Below are 24,104 nucleotides of genomic sequence, written 5' to 3'. Positions count from 1 at the left end.
AGACAAATGGGACCTAATCAAACTCCACAGCTTCTGCACGGCAAAAGAAACAGTCACTAGAGTGGATCGGCAACCAACAGAATGGGAAAAAATTTTCGCAGTCTACCCATCTGACAAAGGGCTGATATCCAGAATTTACAAAGAACTCAAACAGATTTACAGGAAAAAAACAAACAAGCCCATTCAAAAGTGGGCAAAGGATATGAACAGACACTTTACGAAAGAAGACATATATGAGGCCAACAATCATATGAAAAATGCTCATCATCACTGGTCATCAGAGAGATGCAAATCAAAACCACATTGAGATACCATCTCACGCCAGTTAGAATGGCGATCATTAAAAAATCTGGAGACAACAGATGCTGGAGAGGATGTGGAGAAAAAGGAAGAATTTTACACTGTTGGTGGGAGGGTAAATTAGTTCAACCATTGTGGAAGACGGTGTGGTGATTCCTCAAGGCCTTAGAAATAGAAATTCCATTTGACCCAGCAATCCCATTACTGGGTATATATCCAAAAGACTATAAATCGTTCTACTATAAGGACACATGTACACGAATGTTCATTGCAGCACTGTTTACAATAGCAAAGACCTGGAATTAACCCAAATGCCCATTGATAATAGACTGGATTGGAAAAATGTGGCACATATACACCATGGAATATTATGCAGCAATCAGAAATGATGAGTTTGTGTCGTTTGTAGGGACATGGATGAATCTGGAGAACATCATCCTCAGCAAACTGACACAAGAACAGAAAATGAAACACCGCATATTCTCACCCATAGGCGGGTGATGAAAAATGAGAACACATGGACACAGAAAGGGGAGTACTAAACACTGTTGTCTATTGGGGGGAAAAGGGGAGGGCCAGTGGGAGGGGGAGGTGGGGAGGGATAGCCTGGGGAGAAAAGCCAAATGTGGGTGAAGGGGAGAAGAAAAGAAAGCACACTGCCATGTGTGTACCTACGCAACTGTCTTGTATGCTCTGCTCATGTACCCCAAAACCTATAATCCAATATAAAATTAAAAAAAAAAAGAATTTCTAGCAATAAGAAATGAACTAAAGATTGGAGCTGAACACCTTAAGTGCTTGCTTTTGCCCATTGACAAGATAAATACAACTACCTGCATTATCTATGCAGCATGGGGTTTTTATTATTTTTACCTAAAGATGTCTCATTTTGGTAATAACAAATGTGTTTTTTAAAAAAGCTTGGTTTTTCTCAATACACCGTTAAAGGTTTTTAAATTGTTTCATATCTGGTCAAATTGAGATTTTTAAGAACTTCATTTTTAATTTGTAATAAAAGTTTACAACTTGATTTTTTCAAAAAGTCAACAAACTGCAAACACCTGTTAATAAAGATCTTAAATAATTGTCTTTGTGTAAAAAGAAGTAAAATATTTTGAATTTTGTAAACTCCTTTTTCTGTATTAATAATATTTTTTAATAAAAACATATTAATGTGCTCTATGCATTGATTAATTTTCATATGCTAAAATGTTTGTTAAGAAAGGTGAAGCAGTGGGAGTGGAGATGGAGTAAAGAAATCTGTAACTGGTTGCAATTAATTTCTAAATACCACTGCACAGAAACCAGTCATATGCTAAAACTTTCTTGCATTCCAATAATAAATTCTCCTTGGTCATGGGGTGTAATCTTGCTAGTAGGCTGCTGAATGTGGCTAGCTCGGATTTGGCTGAGTAGTTTTGGTAGAGTTTGGAAATAATTTTTCTTCTATAAATGCTTGACATAATTCACTAGTGAAGCCAACAAATCAAAGGTTTTTCTTCATCAAGTTTTTAATGACTGATTCCATTTCCGTAATAGTTGTAGGTATATTCAGATTTTGTATTTCTTTGTAATCAAGTCTTGTATACATAGAAATCTGCCTATTTAATCTTGATTTTCCAATTTATTGTCCTCTCATACTTTATAGTACACTTTTTAAAACATTCTTATCCTTTAGAATTAATATTGTCTCATATTTATTTCTCTTTTTATTATGTAAATACTCTGATTTTTTTCAGTATAGCTGAAGATTTGCCAATTGTTAATTCTTTTTTGAAGAACTGAGAACTAGTTTTTAGTTTCTTGGTATTCTGTTGTTTGTATAATCTCTATTTCATTTATCTCTGCTAAAAGCTTTATTTATTACTTTTTTCTTTAAATCTAATTTGGTATTATTTTTCTGAATTGCTAGGGGACAAAGTTATTATTGATTTAAGGTCTTTGTACTTTTTTTTTCTTTTAACTCATCTGTATTTGTTACAACTTTAAGCAGAATGTAACTTGAGCACTACATTTCCATCCACAAGGCTGGCTCTGAGTTATTTTTGAAAAGCTTATGATATGCTTGGGTAGGCTAGTAACTGCTCCTCCAAACAATACTTTTCTTTGGGAAACAAGCCCTGTGGAGAGTTTCATCAATTTGCTTCTGTTTAACGTATTTCTAGAGGACTAGTACATGCAGAATTGGCAGGTACGGGGAATGAAAAGTTCAGAGAGTAGATCCTACAAGATATAACAAATACTTCTCTTCTAAACATCAAGGTATAGCTTGGAAACACTTCGATAACAAGATTTGGTCTACTAAGGAATCTGGCTTGATAGCTAAACACTTTAGACCACAAAGTTAACATGTTACATACATCTTACAACACACAGTACCTCGATCTGTTAATGTAAGTCAATGTGAAACTAAAAAAGCATTACTAGCTCTGCTTTACTGCCTAAAGTATCACAGCATCACTTAGAAGTCGACAGAAATCTTTATTTTCCCCTTATAAAGTAGTTGTTGTCATGCCATACAGACTTTTTAATGTTAACAAAAATAAAGAAAAATATCCTTGAAAATATATTATTAGAGGAACTGTAGAATACTGAACAGGTAAGTCATCCCTCAGCTGGAACTTAGTCTACTTCTTCCATGCATGATGTGTCATCATCTCCTTTGAGGGGTGGCATTTCTTCAGTTACAGCTGCACTGATATCATCAGCAGTAGGGTAATCTTCATCAATACCTAGACCAAGTTTGATCATCCTGTAGATCCTGTTAGCATCCCTCTGGGATCCTCCAGACTGAAGCTGGAAGACAGAAGCACAGTTTCATAAAGCAAGATGACCAGATCCTTCACAGACTTGTCATTCTTATCAGCCTCTGCCTTTTGCCTTAAGGTCTCGATGATGAAATGGTCAGGGTTTATCTCCAGGTGTTTCTTTGCTGCCATGTAACCCATTGTTGAGTTGTCTCTTAGGGCTTGAGCTTTCATGATTCTCTCCATATTTGCTGTCCATCCATATGTGCTTATGACAATACAACATGGAGACATCACCAATCAGTTTGAAACAACCATCTTTTCAACTTTTTTCTCCAGTATGTCTTTCATGATTTTGCAAAGGTTCTCAAACTTTGTTTTTTTCTCTTCCTGTTTCTGTTTCTCTTCTTCATCCTCTGGAAGTTCCAAGCCCTCATTGGTGACTGACACTAAAGTCTTCTCCTCAAATTCCTTCAGCTGTTGGACACAGTACTCATCAATGGGCTTAATCATATAGATCACTTCTAGGCCATGTTTGGCCTAGATCGAAGACGTTCCACAAAGGCTGAACTAGCTACTTGGTCCTTAGTCTCACCTGTGATATAATAGATATGTTTCTGGTTTTCCTTCATTCTGGTGCGGTAGTCTTTCGGAGAAACCGTCTCATCACCAGGGGCAGATGTGTAGTATCTCGACAGCTCTGAAAGCTTCCAATTTTGAGAGTCTTCACATATTTCAAGCTTTATGTTTTTAGAGAGCTGCTCATAGAACTTCTTGTAGTTCTCTTTATCTTCTACCAGTTCAGTAAATAGTTCTAAGCATTTTTTGACCAATTTCTTCCTGATAACTTTCAAATTTTTGCTTTGTTGCAACATCTCATGGGAAATATTTAGAGAGAGACCCCCTGAATCTACTACCCCTCTAATGAAGTTCAGATATTCAGGAATTACCTCCTCACAGTTACCCATGATGAAAACTCTGCATACATACAACTTGGTGTTGTTCTTTTTTTTTTCTGTTTTCAAACAGGTCAAAAGGAGCACGTCGTGGGACAAGTAGAAAAGCTCTGAATTCCAACTGTCCTTCAACTGAAAAATGCTTCACTGCCAAGTGATCTCCCCAGTCATTGGTTAAGTTTTTGTAGAATTCTCCATACTCCTCATTAGTAATATCGTCGGGATTTCTGGTCCAGATGGGCTTTGTTTAGTTGAGTTCTTCTTGATCGATGTACTTTTCCTTAATCTTCTTCTTCTTGTTGTCACCATCCTTCTTTTCTTCTTCTTCATCAGAACCAACATCTTCAATTTCAGGTTTGTCTTCAGGCTTTTTATCTTATTTTTCTTTTTCTTCTTCTTTATTTTCCTTTTCTTCAGCCTCATCATTGCTGACTTCCACTTCTCCAAAATAGAATAATGGGATAGCCAATAAACTGAGAATGTTTCCTCACAATCTCCTTTATTCTTTATTCCTCCAAGTACTCGGTTTGGTCTTCCTTCAGGGGTAGGATAACCTTTATACCATGACCCATAGTTTCACCTGTGTCTGTCCTCACTGTGAATAATCCCCCTGCTGAGGACTCCCAGGCATACTGCTCATCATCTTTATGTTTGGTGATCACTGTTACTTTCTCAGCAACCAAATAAGCAAAATAAAAACCAACACCAAACTGGCCAATTGTAAAGATATCTGCACCAGCCTGCAAAGCTTCCATGAATGCTTTGGTCCCAGACTTGGCCATAGTACTAAGGTTATTAATCAAGTCAGCATTGGCCATTCCAATTCCAGTATCCACAATAGTGAGGGTTCGATCTTGTTTGTTCGGCATAAGGTTAATATGCAGCTCTTTCCCAGAGTCCAGTTTACTGGGATCCTTCAAGCTCTCATACCGGATTTTGTCCAAGGCATCTGAGGAATTTGCAATGAGCTCTCACAGAAAGATCTCTTTGTTCGAATAGAAAGTATTGATGATCAGTGACATCAACTGAGCAATTTCTGCCTGAAAGGCGAACGTCTCCACCTCCTTCTCCTCCATTGGTTGGTCTTGGGTCTGGGTTTCCTCAGGCATCTTGGCTAAAGGACTGCACAGGCTTCACAGTGCAGCAGCACCAGGATGCTGAAGCAACTGCGGTCTTTGTACTTTTTAAATGTTTTTTAGTTGCAGGCTTTTTTTTTTTTTTTTTGAGACGGAGGTTCGCTCTTTTTACCCAGTTGGGGGAGTGCAATGATGAGATCTCGGCTCACCACAACCTCCATCTCCTGGGTTCAAGCAATTCTCCTGCCTCAGCCTTCCGAGTAGCTAGGACTACAGGCATGTGCCACCATGCCCAGCTAATTTTTGTATTTTTAGTAGAGACAGGGTTTCACCATGTTGACCAGGATGGTCTCGATCTCTTGGCCTTGTGATTCACACGTCTCGGCCTCCCAAAGTGCTGGGATTATAGGTGTGAGCCACTGTGCCCCGCTAGCTGCAGACTTTTTATCTTAGCACTGTTTTTGCTGCTTCCAATAACTTTTGATATGTTGCTTTGTCATTTTTCTTCCTCTGTATTTTCCTACTTCCCTTGTGATTTCTTCCTTTACTTGTTGGTTGTTTAAGAGTATGTTGCTTAATTTATACAAGTTTGCAAATTTTCTAGTTTTTCTTCTGTTATTGATTTAATTTTTGATCTAATATACAACCCAACATGGAAAATTCCACATCTGCATTTGCGAAGAGTGTGTACTCTCTTGTTTGATGGAGTGTCTTGTATATATCTGTGAGATCGATTTGGTTTGTTTTGTTTGTCAGGCTCTCTATTTTTTTTTCATTTTTCAATGTTTACAATTTTTTAATTGCATTTTAGGTTTTGAGGTACATGTACAGAACATGCAACATAGTTGCATAGGTACACACGTGGCAGGGTGAATTGCTGTCTTCCTCCTCTTCACCCACATCTGGCATTTCTCCCAGTGTTATCCCTCCCCAGCTCCCCCTCTCCGCTGTCCCTCCCCTATTCCCCCTCCCTGTGCCCATTTGTTCACATTGTTCATCACCCACCTATGAGTGAGAATATGTGGTATTTTATTTTCTGTTCTTGTGTCAGTTTGCTGAGGATGATGTTCTCCAGGTTCATCCATGTCCCTACAAAGGACATGGACACATCGTTTTTGATTGCTGCGTAATATTCCATGGTGTATATGTGCCACATTTTCCCAGTCCAGTCTGTCATCGATGGGCATTTGGGTTGGTTCCAGGTCTTTGCTATTGTAAACAGTGCTGCAATGAACATTCGTGTGCATGTGTCCTTATAGTAGAACAACTTATAGTCCTTTGGACATATACCCAGTAATGGGATTGCTGGGTCAAATGGAATTTCTATTTCTATGTCTTTGAGGAATCGCCACACTGTCTTCCACAATGGTTGAACTAATTTACACTCCCACCAGCAGTGTAAAGGTGTTTCTATTTCTCCACATTCTCTCCAGCATCTGTTGTCTCCAGATTTTTTAATGATTGCCATTCTAACAGGCATGAGATGGTATCTGAATGTAGTTTTGATTTGCATTTCTCTAATGACCAGAGATGACGAGCATTTTTTCATATGTTTGTTGGCCTCATGTATGTCTTCTTTTGTAAAGTGTGTGTCCATATCCTCTGCCCACTTTTGAATGGGCTTGTTTGTTTTTTTCTTGTAAATCTGCTTGAGTTCTTTGTAAATTCTGGATATCAGCCCTTTGTCAGATGGGTAAGCTGCAAAAATTTTTTCCCATTCTGTTGGTTGCCGATTCACTCCAGTGACTGTTTCTTTTGCCGTGCAGAAGCTGTGGAGTTTGATGTGGTCCCATTTGTCTATTTTGGCTTTTGTTGCCAATGCTATTGGTGTTTTGGTCATGAAGTCCTTGCCTACTCCTATGTCCTGAATGATTTTGCCTAGATTTTCTTCTAGGGTTTTTATGGTGTCAGGTCTCATGTTTAAGTCTTTAATCCATCTGGAGTTAATTTTAGTGTAAGGTGTCAGGAAGGGGTCCAGTTTCTGCTTTATGCACGTGGCTGGCCAGTTTTCCCAACACCATTTATTAAACAGGGAATCCTTTCCCCATTGCATGTTTTTTTTCAGGTTTATCAAAGATTGTATGGTTGTAGATATATTATGTTGCCTCCGATTCCTCTGTTCTGTTCCATTGGTCTATATCTCTGTTTTGGTACCAGTATCATGCTGTTTTGATTACTGTAGCTCTGTAGTATAGTTTGAAGTACGTTAGTGTGATGCCTCCTTCTGTGCTCTTTTTGCTTAGAATTGACTTGGCTATGCTGGCTCTCTTTTGGTTCCATATGAAGTTCAAGGAGGTTTTTTCCAGTTCTGTGAAGAAAGTCAATGGTAGCTTGATGGGGATAGTGTTGATTCTGTAAATTACTTTGGGCGGTATGGCCATTTTCACCATATTAATTCTTCCTAACCATGAACATGGAATGTTTCTTCATCTATTTGTGTCCTCTCATTTCGTTGAGCAGTGGTTTGTAATTCTCCTTGAAAAGGTCCCTTACGTTCCTTGTAATTTGTATTCCTAGGTATTTTATTCTTTTTGTAGCAATTGTAAATGGCAGTTCGTTCTTGATTTGGCTCTCTCTAAGTCTGTTATTGGTGTATAGAAATGCTTGTAATATTTGCACACTGATTTTGTGTCCTGAGACTTTGCTAAAGTTGCTTACCAGTTTCAGGAGTTTCTGGGCTGAGACGATGGGGTCTTCTAAATATACCATCATGTCGTTTCCAAATAGAGACAGTTTGGCTTTCTCCTTTCCGGTTTGAATACCGTTTATTTCTTTTTCTTGCCTGATTGCTTTCGCTAGAACTTCCAGTACTATATTGAATAGGAGTGGTGAGAGAGGACATCCTTGTCTAGTGCCAGATTTCAAAGGAAATGCTTCCAGTTTTTGTCCATTCAGTATGATATTGGCTGTTGGTTAGTCATAAATAGCTTTTATTACTTTGAGATACATTCCATCAATACCGCGTTTATTGAGGGTTTTTAGCATAAAGGGCTTTTGAATTTTGTCAAATGCCTTTTCTGCGTCAATTGAGATAATCATGTGGTTTTTGTTTTTGGTTCTGTTAATGTGGTGAATTACGTTTATAGACTTCAATATGTTGAACCAGCCTTGCATCCCCACGATGCATCCTACTTGGTCATGATGGATAAACTTTTTGATGTTCTTTTGCAATTGGCTTGCCAGTATTTTATTGAAGGCTTTTTGCGTCTATGTTCATCATGGATATTAACCTGAAGTTTTCTTTTCTTGTTGAGTCTCTGCCAGGTTTTGGTATCAGGATGATGTTGGTTTCATAAAATGATTTGGAAAGGATTCCCTTTATTTGGATTATTTGGAATAGTTTCAGAAGGAATCGTACCAGTTCTTATTTGTGTGTCTGGTAGAATTCGGCTGTGAACCCATCTGGACCTGGGCTTTTTTTTTTTTTTTTTTTTTTTTTTTGTGTGTGTGTGTGTGTGTGTGTGTGTGGTAGGCTCTTAATTTCTGTCTTGACTTCAGACCTTGTTATTAGTCTATTCATAGTTTCAGCTTCCTCCTGGTTTAGGCTTGGGAGGACACAGGTGTCCTGGAATTTATCCCTTTCTTCCAGGTTTACTAGTTTATACGCATAGAGTTGTCTGTAATATTCTGTGATGATGGTTTGAATTTCTGTGGAATCTGTGGTGATTTCCCCTTTATCATTTTTTATTGCATCTGTTTGGTTATTCTCTGTTTTCTTTTTTATCAATCTGGCTAGTGGTCTATTTTGTTGTTCTTTTCAAAAAACCAGCTCTTGGATTTATTGATTTTTTGAAGGGTTTTTCATGTCTCTATCTTCTTCAGTTTTGCTCTGATCTTAGTTATTTCTTGTCTTCTGCTAGGTTTTGAGTTTTTTTTATCTTGCTCCTCTAGCTTTTTCAATTTTGACGTTAGTGTGTCAATTTTGGATCTCTCCACTCTTCTCATGTGGGCACTTATACCTATATATTTTCCTCTAGAGACCAATGTAAATGTTTCCCAGAGATTCTGGTATGTTGTGTCTTCATTCTCATTGGTTTTGAAGAACTTCTTTATTTCTGCCTTCATTTTATTGTTTATCCAGTCAACATTCAATAGCCAGTTGTTCAGTTTTTATGAAGCTGTGCGGTTCTGAGTTAGTTTCTGAATTCTGAGTTCTAACTTGATTGCACTATGGTGTGAGACAGTTTGTTATACTTTTAGTTGTTTTGCATTTGCTGAGGAGTGATTTAGTTCCAATCATGTGGTCAATTTTAGAGTAGGTGTGATGTGATGCTGAGAAGAATGTATATTCTGTGGACTTAGGGTCGAGAGTTCTGTAAATGTCTATCATGTTTGCTTGTCCCAGGTCTGAGTTCAAGTGCTGGATATCCTTGCTAATTTTCCATCTGGTTGATCTGTCTAATTTTAACAGTGGACTGTTAAAATCTCCCACTATTATTGTGTGGGAGTCTAAGTCTGTTTTTAAGTCATTAAGAATTTGCCTTATATATCTGGGTGCTCCTGAATTGGGTCCATATATATTTAGGATCGTTAGCTCTTCTTGTAATATCAATCCTTTTACCATTATGTAATGTCCTTCTTTGTCTCTTTTGATCTTTGTTGCTTTAATGTCTATTTTATCAGAGACAAGAATTGCAGCTTCTGCTATTTTTTGCTCACCATTTGCTTGGTAAATCTTCCACCAGCCTTTTATTTTGAGCCTTTGTGTATCCTTGCATGTGAGATGGGTTCCCTGGATATAGCACACCGATGGGTTTTGGTTTTTTATTCAATTTTCCAGTCTGTGTCTTTTGATTGGTGCATTTAGCCCATTTACATTTAGGGTTAATATTGTTATGTGTGTATTTGATACTACCATTTTGATGCTAGGTGACTGTTTTCCCTGTTAGTTGATGCATATTTTTCATTTTGTTGATGCTCTTTAGCATTTGGCATGTTTTTGGAATGGCTAGTACTGGTTGTTCCTTTCTATGTGTAGTGCCTTTTTCAGGAGCTCTTGTAAAGCAGGCCTGGTGGTGACAAAATCTTTGAGTACTTGCTTGTTCATGAAGAATTTTATTTTTCCTTCACTTATGAAGCTTATTTTGGCTGGATATGAAATTCTGGGCTGTAAGTTGTTTTCTTTCAAAAGGTTGAATATTTTCTCCCACTCTTTTCTGGCTTGTAGCATTTCTGCCGAGAGATCTGCTGTGAGTCTGATGGGCTTCCCTTTGTGGGTGACCCGACCTTTCTCTCTGGCTGCCCTTAGCATTTTCTCCTTCATTTCAACCCTGGTGAATCTGACGATTATATGCCTTCGGGTTGCTCTTCTTGCAGAATATCTTTGTGGTGTTCTCTGTATTTCCTGGACTTGAATATTGGCCTGCCTTGCTAGGTTGGGGAAATTCTTCTGGATAACATCCTGAAGAGTATTTTCCAGCTTTGATTCATTCTCTTCATCACATTTAGGTACACCTATCAAATGTAGATTAGCTCTCTTCACATAGTCCCACATTTCTTGGAGATTTTGTTCATTCCTTTTTGCACTTTTTTCTCTAATTTTGCCTTCTGATTTTATTTCATTGAATTGATCTTCAACTTCTGATATCCTTTCTTCTGCTTGGTCAATTTGGCCGTTGAGTCTTGTGCATGCTTCGTGAAGTTCTCGTGTTGTGTTTTTCAACTCCATCAATTCTCTCATATTTGTTTCTAAGTTGTCCATTCTTGTTATCATTTCCTATAATTATTTTTACAAGGTTCTAAGTTTCTTTGCATTTAGTTAAAGCATGTTCTTTTAGTTCATGGAAATTTCTCATTACCCACCTTCTGAAGTCTGATTCTGTCATTTCATCACAGTCATTCTCTGTCCAGCTTTGTTCCCTTGCTGGTGAGCAGTTGTGGTCCCTTGTGGGACGTGAGGTGTTCTGATTTTGGCTGTTTTCCTCCTTTTTGCGCTGGTTTCTTCCCATCTTTGTGGATTTATCCACCTGTCGTCTGTGTAGTTGCTGCTTTTTGAATTGTGTCTCTGAGTGGACGTCCAGATTGTCAATAATGAAGTATGTCTGTTTCTTAGTTTTCCTTCTAACAGTCCAGCCCCTCTGCTGTAGGACTACTGAGGTCCACTCCAGGCCCTGCTTGCCTGGGGTACACCTGTAGCATCTGCAAAACCATGAGGATTGCTACTCGTTTCTTCTTCTGCTATCTTTGTCCCTGAATGATGCCTGCCAAATGTCAGTCTGATCGGTCTTTTGTGAGGTGACTCTTTGGATGTACAGGGTTCAGGGAGCTGCTTGAGAAGATTATCAGTACTTTTTACTTGAGGAGACAGTCTGTACTTTATAGGAACTCAAGTGCTGAGCTGTGAGCTCCATTGTTCATTCAAGGCTGCTACGCAGGTATGTTTAAGTCTACTGCAGCAGAACTCATAAAGCCCCTTTTTCTCCTCAGGTGCTTGGTTCTGAAGAGTTAGGGCTTTATTTATGAGTATCTGTTGCACTGTCCTGCCCAGCAGGGAGGCAGCCTAATTACTGCCTGCCTGTAGTGGCTATGCTGAGCTTCTGTGGGCTCTGCCCTTTTGCCATGGGGTCCACTTTGTTGCCATGGTCTCTGCCCTGCTGCTGTGGGCTCTGCCCTGCTGTCGTGTGTAATTCCCTATAGTCTTGTTAATATAGGTGTGGCTAGAGCTGCCATTGTGCTAATGGCCCACCTCTGTAGTTGTGGACTCCCTATGTTATGATGGGTTGCCTTGGCAATGGCAGGCTGCATCAGGAATGGCAGTATACTTCTGTAGGGGTTGAGTGCCTCAGTAATGGCAGATGCCCCTCTTTCTATCAACTGCACCATTCTGGGTTCAGCTATGCTTGCTGTCAAGCTCTCGACCCTGAGCATTTCCAATTTATGTTTTGTTTGTTTTTGTGGAGGTGTGACCCGCCGAGCCTGATCATCTGGCTCCCTGCCTCAGAGCCCCCTTTTTTTTAAAGTTGAACAGTTTACTCTCTTTCAGGTGTTCCAGTAGCCTGCTGAAAGGGCTCCAGGACCTGTGGGATTTATTGTGCAGCGACCCTCATGCCAGCTGGAACCACGTTGCTGCCTGGGAATCTATGGCCTGGCTTTCTGTTTAAGTCCCATTTAATCAGATGAATGTGCTAATCTGCCTTCTGAAATCTCCCATTGCCGGTTTAATAGGGCAACCAAACCAGTGTATTTTGTATGGAATGCCACTGCACTGTGGCCCCGGCCCAAACAGCTGCGCCAGCCCAAGCAGTCGCGCTGGTGGCCCGTCCGGCTTCTACAGCTGGGAATCTCCTGGTCTGTGGGCAATAAAGATCCGTCTGGAAATGTGGCATCTACTCACCATCCGAGGTTTCACTGGGAGCTACAATCCTGAGTTGGTCCTACAGCGCCTTCTTTGAGTAGAAGGCTCTCTACTTTCTAATTTATCATGTGTCTCATTATTCTATTTATTATTGAGTGGAGTATTAACATCTTCAGCTATTATTTTAGAACTGTCTATTTGTTGCTCTGATTCTATCAACTTACTCTTTCTATATCTTAATGTTTTGTTATTAGGTATGTAATTGTTTAAAATATTACTATCTTTTTGCCAAGTAAACATTTTATTACTATATAATGTCTTATTTTCTCTTCTAATTTTTAGTGTATTTTGTCTGCTATTAATATAGTCACCCCCAGTCTCTTTTTATGCTGTTTGTATTTTAAATATTTGTATTAAATATTTATGCTTTCTTTATTTATAACCCTCAAGTTATGAGGAAAGGTGACAGCAGAATTACTTCATTTAAAAAGCAGAGAAAACTTAAATTAATAGCTTGAGATGTTTGTAAAAGCATTTACTTTGAAATCAACTACCCAGTCCACCAGGAACAAAGGTATCAATTGGGCCTTAAAATAATCATACTGAAAGGCCGTAGGAGATAAAGCAAAAAGCTGCTGGGAATCGGGACTCTGGTCATAGTCCTAATAATAGAAGGAAATGGGGATTCAAAGGGCCATGCTTAGCAAAGACCAGGAAACCCTAAGCTCTCACCTCTGTATTTGAAAGTCTGTGCAAGTACAAAGTAGAGGCACAAGGGGAGTTGTAACTTCATGCTGTCTGGTAAAGGCATGCTCCAACACACATATATAGATCCCAGGTGAAAAGATCAGAAATTTATTTTTTGTGAGGGTTAAACAATTTAGAGTCTTACTTTCCAATTAAGGTTTAGTAAAAATATTTGGGGAGATTTGCTTTGTGCAATTCATCCTGAGGCCAATCAAATCTTGATTTTGACATTTAGAGCCTTCAGTAAAGGATTAGCCTCCACCTAAAGCTGTTCTTTTGGCTTTTGGACTCATAGCCATCTTGACACTATTACTGGTTACACAGATTTTAGTCAGCTAAGAGCTTGCCACAGAACTCCTGTCAAACTAAGTTTGACCTAATCTGGAAACAATTAGGTCTTCCTCTGTGAACTGGAATTTCTTCTTTAGTTTTTCTACCTTCTGGAGATAAATCTGCACTTATCAATATTTAGGTAAGTCAGAAACATAAGTCAGGTAAGTCAGAAACATAAGTCAGGTAAGAAATCCTGGACACAGACACTAGCATAGCTGGATTCTAAACTATTTCTCATCCCACTTTATGAGATCAATAATGTTGACACAGAGAGATAACTTTAGATGGAATGTCTCAGGAGTGATTAGAAAAGTGTACTTCTAGAGAAGCTGGCAGTACAGGGCAGGAGTCCCAGTGAGAATAAAAACTTCTGTCCAAATTTTCAAATCTATCTGTGTGTGGCTGATGAATTCACAAAAGATTCCAGATCCATGTAAGTTATTATTAAGAAATGATTCATGTAGATCAGAACACTAGGGTGGATGTTTATCCCTCACCTCTGGATCATAGTTTCAGGGTTAAAGTCTGTGGTAGGGCTGCAGAGCAATGCTTGCCTGTGAAAACCTCTGATCAAGTGTAACATTTGTGACTCTGGCACAAGGAGAAATCCATTTGACCAAAAATTACACGTGTGTGTGTCAGAGAGTCTGTGTCTTCCTAAGCACAGCACCACTGATGAATCATAGTTGAATTATTTATAAATTGGCCTTTATTATTTTAAATGTAGAAAATGTTGAAATGGAAACAAACATTTTTATCTACTTTCAAATTGCATAAGAGCATTGGCACCTTCTAGGAAAACATTACAGAAGAAAAATCTGGAGCCTTGCCCATCCTCAGAAACCTAGGAAATCCTGATACCACCTGTAGAATTAACCTTATCAACACTTAACTTTTTGCCATACATATTTATATTTATGAAAAATATAATTTCATTGGACTTTTATTTTGTTATATGCCATGAAAAATGAATTATTTTTGTGTTAAGAGCATCATATTTTTATACCTCAAGTATTAATGATGCCATTCTCCACATTGCTTTTATTGCTTACTAAATTATTGCTCTGGCCTGAATGTTTAGGTCCCCTTTCAAATTTATATGTGGAGAGTATTAGGCATCTGGCCTTTGAGAACTCTCTCAAAGCCAGATGCCTAAGCCAGATGATTAAGCCAAGAGTGCTTCATCTTCATAAATGGAATAAATGCCTTTTCAGAGGATGTTAAAGAGAACACCTTTGTCCCTTGTGCAAGAAGGTATGTACCATCTATGGGGAACAGGGCTCTCACCAAACACAAAATTTGCACTTTCAGCCTCCAGAACTGTGAAAAATATTTAGGTTGTTAATTCTTACTCTGTCTAAAATATTTTTGTGTAGCAGCCTGGATGCACTTTGACACTTTCATAGGCCCTTTGGTCTATTTCTGAATTTTTAGTTTCAATGATCTGTGTTTTTTAATCAACCAAGATTTTTCACAGGGCTGGCCAGTCTTTTTTTTTTTAGTTTTCTTGGCTATTCTTATTTGTGTTTTCATCTGTATAATATATAATAGTAACATGCCTACTTCCCATATCTAATGGTATCTGGTATCTCTATTGAAAGAAAATTGAATTTATAACTTACTTTAAGGACAATTTACATTGATAATATCGAGTTTTGTTGCCTAAGAATATGATACAAATTTTCTATTTGCTTGTGTCTACATTCATATATTTTAAAACTTTATATGGTTTTTTTCATATTCTGTACACATTTTTGTAATGTTGATTCCTTGATAGTTTATTTATTCTTCTAATAAGTAATTTGAGACACAATGAAATTGTAAAGTGTTTATTTGAGTAAAAGAAATTGATAAGTTGTAGAACATCTGCTGAAACATAGTGTTTCATTTACAGTGTAAGAAGCAGGTATTCAAAGGAAAAATGTAGAAAGAAATCATTTGCTTAGTGGTAGTACAAAATTTTTTATTCTTTCCTCTTTGATTGGTTTTTCCTTTCTTTTTTTTTACCTTATTGGACAGTTCCTATTTATATAAGATTGCTGACTACTCCTGATTTTTGAGCTTAATTTTTGTTTTTTAAATAGGCAGCTATGAGAAATAATTTAAGTTTTGCTTATATTTGCAAATCAAGAAAGGTTGAGATTACTTATGAGACCTAACTAATTTTGTCTGCTCAGAAATTCTTGAGACCTGATGTCCTTTTAATCTACTTTAACAAATTTTCTGTGCTTTTATTTTTCATCCAAACTGTAACTTACACATTACTATTGTTGTACATATGTAGGCTCATGTTGTTTATGCTTTGAAGACATGTCCTACTTTCTAACTCATTTGTAGTGGGGTATTATTGAATTTGTCCCATTTATTGGAATGAGAACCTGCTATTTCCCAACTACAAGAGCGAAGAGTTCTAGGGAGATCAGAGTAAAGCTGAAACAGAAGTGAAAACAACTCTCCAACCCATACATGCAGTAAAAACAAGCTTCACATGGATATAATGAGTGATTATCTAAAATTTAAAATACCCTGAAAAAATTAATGTTTATCTCATTACTAAGTAATATAAGAATTACAAGACAAGAAACCCCAATACTTTAATCTTCTAAATAGAAATGAAGCTATTTATATGATAAAAATAGTCCATAATTTAAGGTAAAATGCCAAAAAAATATATTACATAAAAGGAAATTATATGTAAAAGGACAATGTCTGTATTAGATTTAATATTCCACAATAAAATAAGTTGAAACCTACAAAATGGAAGAAAGCTTAAAATTAGGCAGATACTACGAGCCTGGTGAAGAACAAATATGTACATCAATAAGCATTTAATGTGTTTTGTCTTAAATTTGATATTAAATAATAAAAAGTAAAGAAGCCAATAGCATTGTAATTTCACCTTGATTGCATCAAACTGAAAATATACAAACATTTCTCCATTAGAAGGTGTATTTATGGATTGGACTCATGCTGCATTCAAGCACTTTGGCTAGGACCCAACACTCATTGCCAAGATGAAAGTCAACAGACTAGTTTGCTTTTAAGATGTTCCCCAGCCTGCAACCAAGACACTTTATCCCGGCTACTTCTTCAACTCTGACATGGGTTGTGCTGATATAAATGCAAACCCAGCTCTACGCCTACCAAGCTAGAGTTGAAAACTGAGCATTAAGGCATCAGGCAAGAGGTCCTCCCAGGTTTCCAACCAGACTTTCTAGAATTTCCCAAAAATACTGACTTTGTCTTTTTCAGACCCTGTCTTCCAAAGAGAATCAGAGAGGGGAGAGGGGTTCTGGAAGCCATTTAGAATCTCCAGCCTACTCCCTGGTAACAGTGGACTTGATAGAAAGAGGCAACCTATGACCTCAAAGATACCAGGTCAGATACTGGGCATTGAATTCCTGATCCGCATGAAAGACCTCATCTGAGTCACATCAAAGTACACTCTTCTTCAGAGTTCACCTTCCAGACATTTTCCAAAACAGCCTGTCAAAACTGTCCTAAGATGAAACAAAATGTGATGAAGTTTCAGGTTCAGAATGTCTGCCTCATTTCTCCCTTCTGAAAAGTCTACACCTGATGATTAAAGCTCCCACAGCTTAGGGAGCTTAGCCTGTTAGCAGGCATCCCATAACAGGACTTCCTGACCTTTTCTTCCTTTGAGGAGACTGCCCAGGAATAATGGGGAATGCATGGCCTCAACTCTCACATGAGTTAGTTGACAGATGAACTGATATCTGAGGAGGAAAAATATGCAGGGAAAAGCCTGTGTTCTGTGAATCCCTGTTTCCCCAGCTATGAAGCCTGTGCAAATGGAGAGAGGATCCCCTAATAGTACTGGATGGTAGACAGACACTGCCTAATACAATTAAGTAAATTTAAGGTAACTTTAAGGGGAACTTATCATATGTCATATACAAAATTATAGTGAACTTTATTTAAAAACAGTTATAATTTGTAAAGTCATTAAAATATAATTTTAATAGGAAGCTATGAAAATTATTTGCACTTTCTATGTACATGATTGAGTTTTGGGTAACAATCTGAAGGCCATGGGCTTGAAAAAATATCTGCTACTTACTTTTATAAGAAATTTACTTGCAGCTGGGCGCGGTGGCTCATGCCTATAATCCCAGCACTTTGGGAGGCCAAGCCAGGTGGATCACTAGGTCAAGAGATCGAGACCATCCTGGTCAACATGGTGAAACTTCGTCTCTACTAAAAATACAAAAACTTAGCTGGGCATGGTGGCACAGGCTGTAGTCCCAGCTATTTGGGAAGCTGAGGTAGGAGAACTGCTTTAACCCAGGAGGTGAAGGTTGTGGTGGGCCAAGATCACATCATTGCATTCCAGCCTGGGTAACAAGCACGAAACTCCATCTCAAAAAAAAAAGAAAATTTACTTGCAAATGTTTGCCATTTTTGCTCTCATATAAAATTTTTTTCTGGCAAAGAGCATTTCTATGAAAAAAATAGTAGAAATTTTACCAATTTTGGTTATTAGAATAATAAAATTGTTTAGTTTGTTGTTAGTAACCAAATGCTCCTAGAGATAGCACATAGCACTAATGCTTTGTGTTTTTTGGTATTTTTTTTTTGCCTTAGGTCAATTGCCTTTAATTTTATCCATCAAATTGTATTTACTGTAGATAAACAGACATTGCAGTTGTCATGTGCCCTATGGATTTGTACTTTGTTAGAAATATGAATTCTCAGTCAAATCTCAGACCTATTAAATACAAATCTAGATTTTAAATAATTATTTGAGGTAACTAATATGCACATTAATGATTGCAACGTGTTGTAATTTTATTTCTAAAAGGGGGAAAGTTTATATGAGTATATTCATTTGTCAAAAAGGTACAGTTCAGATTGTACGTTGCAATGAATATACATTTTATTCAAAAAACCTAAAATCTTATAAAACTGAGGGGAATGGCTGGAAGTATAAATGAAACAAAAATGACACATGACTAGAGGCTATTAAAGTTGGGTGACAGTTCTGCTATACTTTTTTGTATTTTTTAACATTCTGTAATAAAATACTTGTATAGGCCGGGTGTGGTGGCACACACCTGTAAACCCAGCACTTTGGGTGGTTGAGGTGGGGGCAATAGTGAAACCACATCTCTACTAAAAATACAAACATTAGCCAGGGTGTAGTGGGGGGGCAATTGTAATCCCAGCTACTCGGGAGGTGGAAATTGCAGTGAGCCGGTATTGTCTTACAGCACTCAATCCAGCCTGGGCAACAGAGCAGTGTTCCATAAATGTTTGTGCATATATTTCTGTATACATGTTATACATTAATAAAAATCTAAATAGTACCTATGTGCATAATAATCCTAAATTAATATTTTAGTATAATAGTAATGTTTTGTTTTATTTTAACGTGGAACATATTTGCTCAGGACATCATCAGGTGTATATTAATGTTCCAAGTTATTTATTTATGTTTTAACCTTTGGGTGAGCCAGCTAGGTCTTTTAATTTTTACCTCAATACAGTAAATAGCATGGTTTTAACTTTTTGGAATGCAGCTTTGTTTTCAGCAAGGTTCTCCCCTGAGAATGATGCTCCCCAGGCCAGGGCACACACACAGCACCTGTGAACAGGATGCACTGAGCACACATGGAACTGGGGGAATCAGAAACAAAATGAGTAGAAGAGGTTGGGTCTGCAAGAATATTTAGTAGGAAATGCAGGTAAAACTGAAAGGTCACAATTCAGCAGCAAACATTTCTCATTTGAGAAATCATTTATAACAAAAGCTGCTGGTTAAAGCTGTTGTTTTGTGGCTTGGCTACACATTATAATCATCTGGAAACCATCTTGTTTTTTAGATCTAACTCCAGTGATTTTGATCTGATTGCTCTGTCACAACTTTGGCTTAAGGGATTTTGAAAGTTTCCCTTCCTGAAGGTGATTCTCATGCTCCAGGGGTAAGAAGTACTGGATGGGGTGAGAGATGCTTTAACTGTCAGGGATTTCCATGTATGCTTCAGGATTTGCCCCATCGCAACTCTGGAGATTGGGGTTTTATAAAACATTCTTGCCCTGTTAAAAATTAAAAGATGACTTTAAGACATACTTAGCTGTTTGGCTACATTGCAGAAAAAGAAAATGCCTTCTCCAGAGATCAGTTTTCTGAGACAGGGTTCTGCTCTGTCACCGGCCTGGTGTGCAGTCATGTGATTGTGGCTCACTGCAGCCTTGACCTCCCATGTTCAAGTGCTCCTCAAGCTTCAGCCTTCTGAGTAGCCTGGGGACTGAAGGCATGCACCACGAGGCCTGGCTAATTTAAAACATTTTTAATTGCATTTTACGTTTTGGGGTACATGTGAAGAACATGCAAGATAGTTGCATAGGTACACACGTGGCAGTGTGATTTGCTGCCTTTCTCCCCTTCAACTATATCTGGCATTTCTCCCCATAATATCTCTCCCCAACTTACTTCTTTAGGTGTTTTCTTCCTGATCACACCCCTGAGTGAATTGCCCCCCTCCATGGGCCTCTAAGTAAAAGTTCTGGACATTGAGGCTCAAGGCTGTCCTGCTGCAAATCACCCAGCTGGTCAGGGGACTGCTGGCTGGTCCCCAATGCTCTGTCCAGGCTCTGAGCAATCAGGGTGGATGGGGGCTGGAGACATTGAACCCTCAGGGTTCAGGACAGAAGGTTCTGGCTCTCAATCTCTGTATTCCTGGGTTGTGTGTGCACCTGGGACCTTCCTGGTGGGGTAAAACAGGAGGGTGCTTCCCCTTCCCGGCATGAGTGGAGAGGACATGGAGCTTCTGTTCCTCTGTCCTGAGTGAGAAAGGAGCTCTGAGGGCTGGCCCTGCACAGAGGAGGTGATACTGGAGACTCATTGACTCACTTCTTCTGCATCTCACTGCCCACCACCTTTTCTCTTCCTTGCAGGTGGCTCCTGCACATGCACCAGCTCCTGCAAGCACAAAGAGTGCAAATGCACCTTCTGCAAGAAGAGTGAGTGTGGGGCCATTTCCAGGAATCTGGGGCTGTGGTTAAGGTTGGGAGGGAGCCCTAGGCTGGCCCTGAATGCATCCTTTTGGGAAACTGGGCTTTCTTTGTCCCTGTTGGCAGTGTCATTTTCTCTCCATGCTTTGTGGCCTGAGTTGAGACAGAACAGCAAATACTTTTTCTGTTGTGACACAAACCCCAACTGTACCACCCATGGTTTCAAAACAGAGTTGCACCAAGCTAAAAAAGCATACTCTTGGTCTGGGGTCTGAGCTGGAGCCAGACTTGCTATTGGGGCAGGGAGGTGCCTGGTCAAGTCTACTGCCACCTCGCACTCTCCCCTTTTTCCCCAGGCTGCTGCTCCTGCTTCCCCATGGGCTGTGCCAAGTGTGCCCAGGGCTGCATCTGCAAAGGGGCATCAGAGAAGTGCAGCTGCTGTGCATGATGTGGGGACAACCCTGCTCCCAGATATAAACAGACTAACCTGCACAAACCTGGATTTTAAAAAAATTCAACCCTGAACCTTTTGCTGCATTTCTTTTTCTATTAAATGGGTGAATGACAATACAACAATTTTAATTTGAATCTTACTCTGGTCTTCTTTGTGTGGCCTTGGAAAAAATGGACTGGGGTGGCAGTTGAACCAGGATTTTAGAGACCAGGCTCTGGATGAAAATTTGAGCCACTAATAACGTGAACAACTACAGGAAGCCAGACTACCTAACTGAGTCTACACTGCTGTAAAATGGCATTGCACTGTGCCACACTACATGGATGGGAACCATACATGATCGCTTCCAGTCTCATGTCAAATGTGGCACAGAAGCTTCATCCTTCATTTTTGTTTTCTGATTTTCCTGCCCAACTTTGATCCACATTTGATTTTAGGCTCTAAAGTGTCTACAGTGCTGGAACCCAACTCCTCAGTTCTTGAATCCTACATGGGTGCTATGATTCAGATGTTTTGTCACTGCCAAATCTCATGTTGCAATGTGACCTCCAATATTGGGTCTAGTGGGAGGTTTTGGAATCATGAGGAGTGATCCCTAAAGAATGGCTTGGTGCCATCCCATGGTGAAGAGAGTTATTCCTCTGGTAGGTCATTCTGCAGCTGGTGGTTTAAAAGAGCCAAGCACCAGCCCCTTCTCTCTTTTGCTCCCCATCTCTCCATGTGATGTATCTTCTCTCCTTTGGCCTTCCGCCAGAATTGTAGGCTTCCTGGGACCCTCACCAGAGGTAGATGCCTGCACCACACTTCTGCACAGTTTGTAGAAGCAGAAGTCAAAACAAACATTTTTTCTTTTTAAATTCCATAGTCTCAGGGATTCCCTTCCAGCAAAGCAAATAGACCAACACAGTGGGGCTTTTTAAACACTATGGGAAGGGACAGTGTTTATTTTCTATCCATTGCAGACTCAAACCTTGGTAAATGTGATTGTATCGATTATGGAGATAATGAAATAAAACGAAAGATACAAAACCAATATTTAATATTCAACTAGAAAAAAATTCAATGACTACATGAAGAAATAATGGAAAATGAAAGATGTACAAGATTTGAACATATGATGATGTTCACTGCAGACAGGAAACAGCAAACTAGACCAGGTGTAGTGGCTCAGGCCTGTCTCTAATCCCAGCACTTTGGGAGGCCATGGTGGGTGGATCATTTGAAGCCAGGGGTTCAAGACCAGCCTGGCCAACATGATAAAACCTCATCTCTACTAAAAATACCAAAATTAGTCAGGTATGAAATCATGTTCCCGTAATCCCAGCTACTTGGGAGGCTGAGGCATGAGAGTTGCTTGAACCCCCAAGGCAAATGTTACAGTGAGCCAAGATTGCACCATTGCATTCCAGCCTGGGCAACTGAGATTCTGTCACAAAAAAAGAGAAAGAAAGAGCAAACAGGCCCCAGTGTGTGGCTACATAACCTGAGCAGCACTGCCCAGCACTTCCCCACAAGGGACCATCAGGCTTGGCCTTCCCAGACTCACTGACAAGACACTTACTGACCCCTGAGAGCTCCCTGTTGTGAAATGGCTCTGAATATTTGGAAATTTCTCCCAAGATCAGGCTGAATTTGTTCCTCTTTCAAATTTCGGCCCTTGACTACTTCAAACCAGTAAAGTGACTGGGAATTTGGAAGGAAATACCTGGCATGTTCCTGACACAATGAGGTGTGTGTGATCATGGGTTCCATATGAAATACTTCATGTCTGCCTATGCAGGCATGATGGCAGATTCTGCAGTTTGGAGAGTGTGGTGGGGCTCGTTAGGAAGAAGTGAGGCTCTGGCTGACTTGTAATTAAAGCCAGCAATTAGTTCCCCTGGCTATGTGGCGAGAATGCAATTTGATGTTCAATCAAAGAGGAAGGTGATCCTTCTGGCCTAGAGGTGAAGACCAGGCTTGCCAACTGCTGCCCTGTGAAGAGATTTCAGAAGGCAGCCTGTGCCTGGGTCATGGGTTTTAGTGTCAGGCAGTCCTGGTTCACAGCCCACTTTTCCATGTACTGGCTATGTGGCCTGAGTGCATCATGGAAACTCTCTGAGCCTTCACTTCCTTGTTTGTAGAAAGCAGATTGTATCTCAATGCAGGGATTAACCAACAGCATGGTCTGGCCCCTGACTAGGGTTTAATAAATAGTAGCAATCATGATGATTCTCTGTACACTGGCTTTTTTGGAGAATGAATCTGCTTAAATAGTAAAGCTAAGAGAATGCTTAAAGGTTTGAAAACATTGCTGTGGATTGGATGCTGGGAATGGGATTGCAACCTGGCTGATCCTGCCAGGAGGAGGGTGGATAACCTGTGGAAAGCACTTTTCAATCAGATGCTGCCCCTGCATTTGAGCAGACATAAAAGCCTTTCCCATCCTTCATCTCATCTAATCACACGACTTCAGGAATGACAGTCACAGGCCTCAAGACTGGGACAGCAAATATGCAGGGCCTGGAGTGCTGACACTATCTTCCAGAGTAGTTAAGTTACCTACCCAATGTCACATATCTCAGAAGTAAAGGGATGAATGAACCTATGTTGCCCTGGACCTGTTGCCCTGAACACAGCTGGTAGATTATGATGCCACTGGATGCTAAACCTTGCCTATCTCAATTCAAAGATACAGACTCTTTGGGATGCACAAATTTGGCTCTTGGCTTGAGAGATGAGACTGATGCCCAGAGCAATCACAGAGCTGTGCAGCAGGACATGACTGTCAACAGAGTTCACTTCCTACTGCTGCCTCTGTGCTACATTTTCCATGTCCTTATTTTTCACATGACTTGGTGGCACAGAGTAGTGGGTGAGGGTATCATGGTGCAGTCAGCATGCACGAGTGCAAATCCTACCTCTGTCACTTTTAGCTGCATGACATAACCTCTCTGTGGCCCAGTCTCCTCCACTGTACAAGGGGCATAATACTAACCTCTGGCTTATAACATTAAAGAATTTAACACTTAGAAGGAACTTAAAATTGTGTGAGGTGGGTGCTCTACAATATTAACTATTGCTTTTTTGTATCACTTTAAGGAGCAAAGGGGATATTTATTTCTTTGCACACAAAGGCCTGGAGTGCTCAGCTGTGTATCCTGTTATTCTCATCTACCACACAAAGCATGTGTCCTGTGGTCCAAAGAGACCATTCACTGTTCCCAGAAACTTTTAATCAAC

At 39.5% G+C, this 24,104-nt stretch overlaps 1 pseudogene; it reads right to left on the bottom strand.

Moving 5' to 3' along the window:
* Positions 1 to 2,922: 2,922 nt before the first annotated feature.
* On the bottom strand, positions 2,923 to 5,115 carry LOC144582258 (heat shock protein HSP 90-alpha pseudogene; annotated as a pseudogene).
* Between the last annotated feature and the right edge of the window lie 18,989 nt (positions 5,116 to 24,104).

Source organism: Callithrix jacchus, chromosome 4 (assembly GCF_049354715.1).
Source record: "Callithrix jacchus isolate 240 chromosome 4, calJac240_pri, whole genome shotgun sequence".
Taxonomy (NCBI): Eukaryota; Metazoa; Chordata; class Mammalia; order Primates; family Cebidae; genus Callithrix; species Callithrix jacchus.
This window is presented reverse-complemented; position numbering and strand designations above follow the sequence as displayed.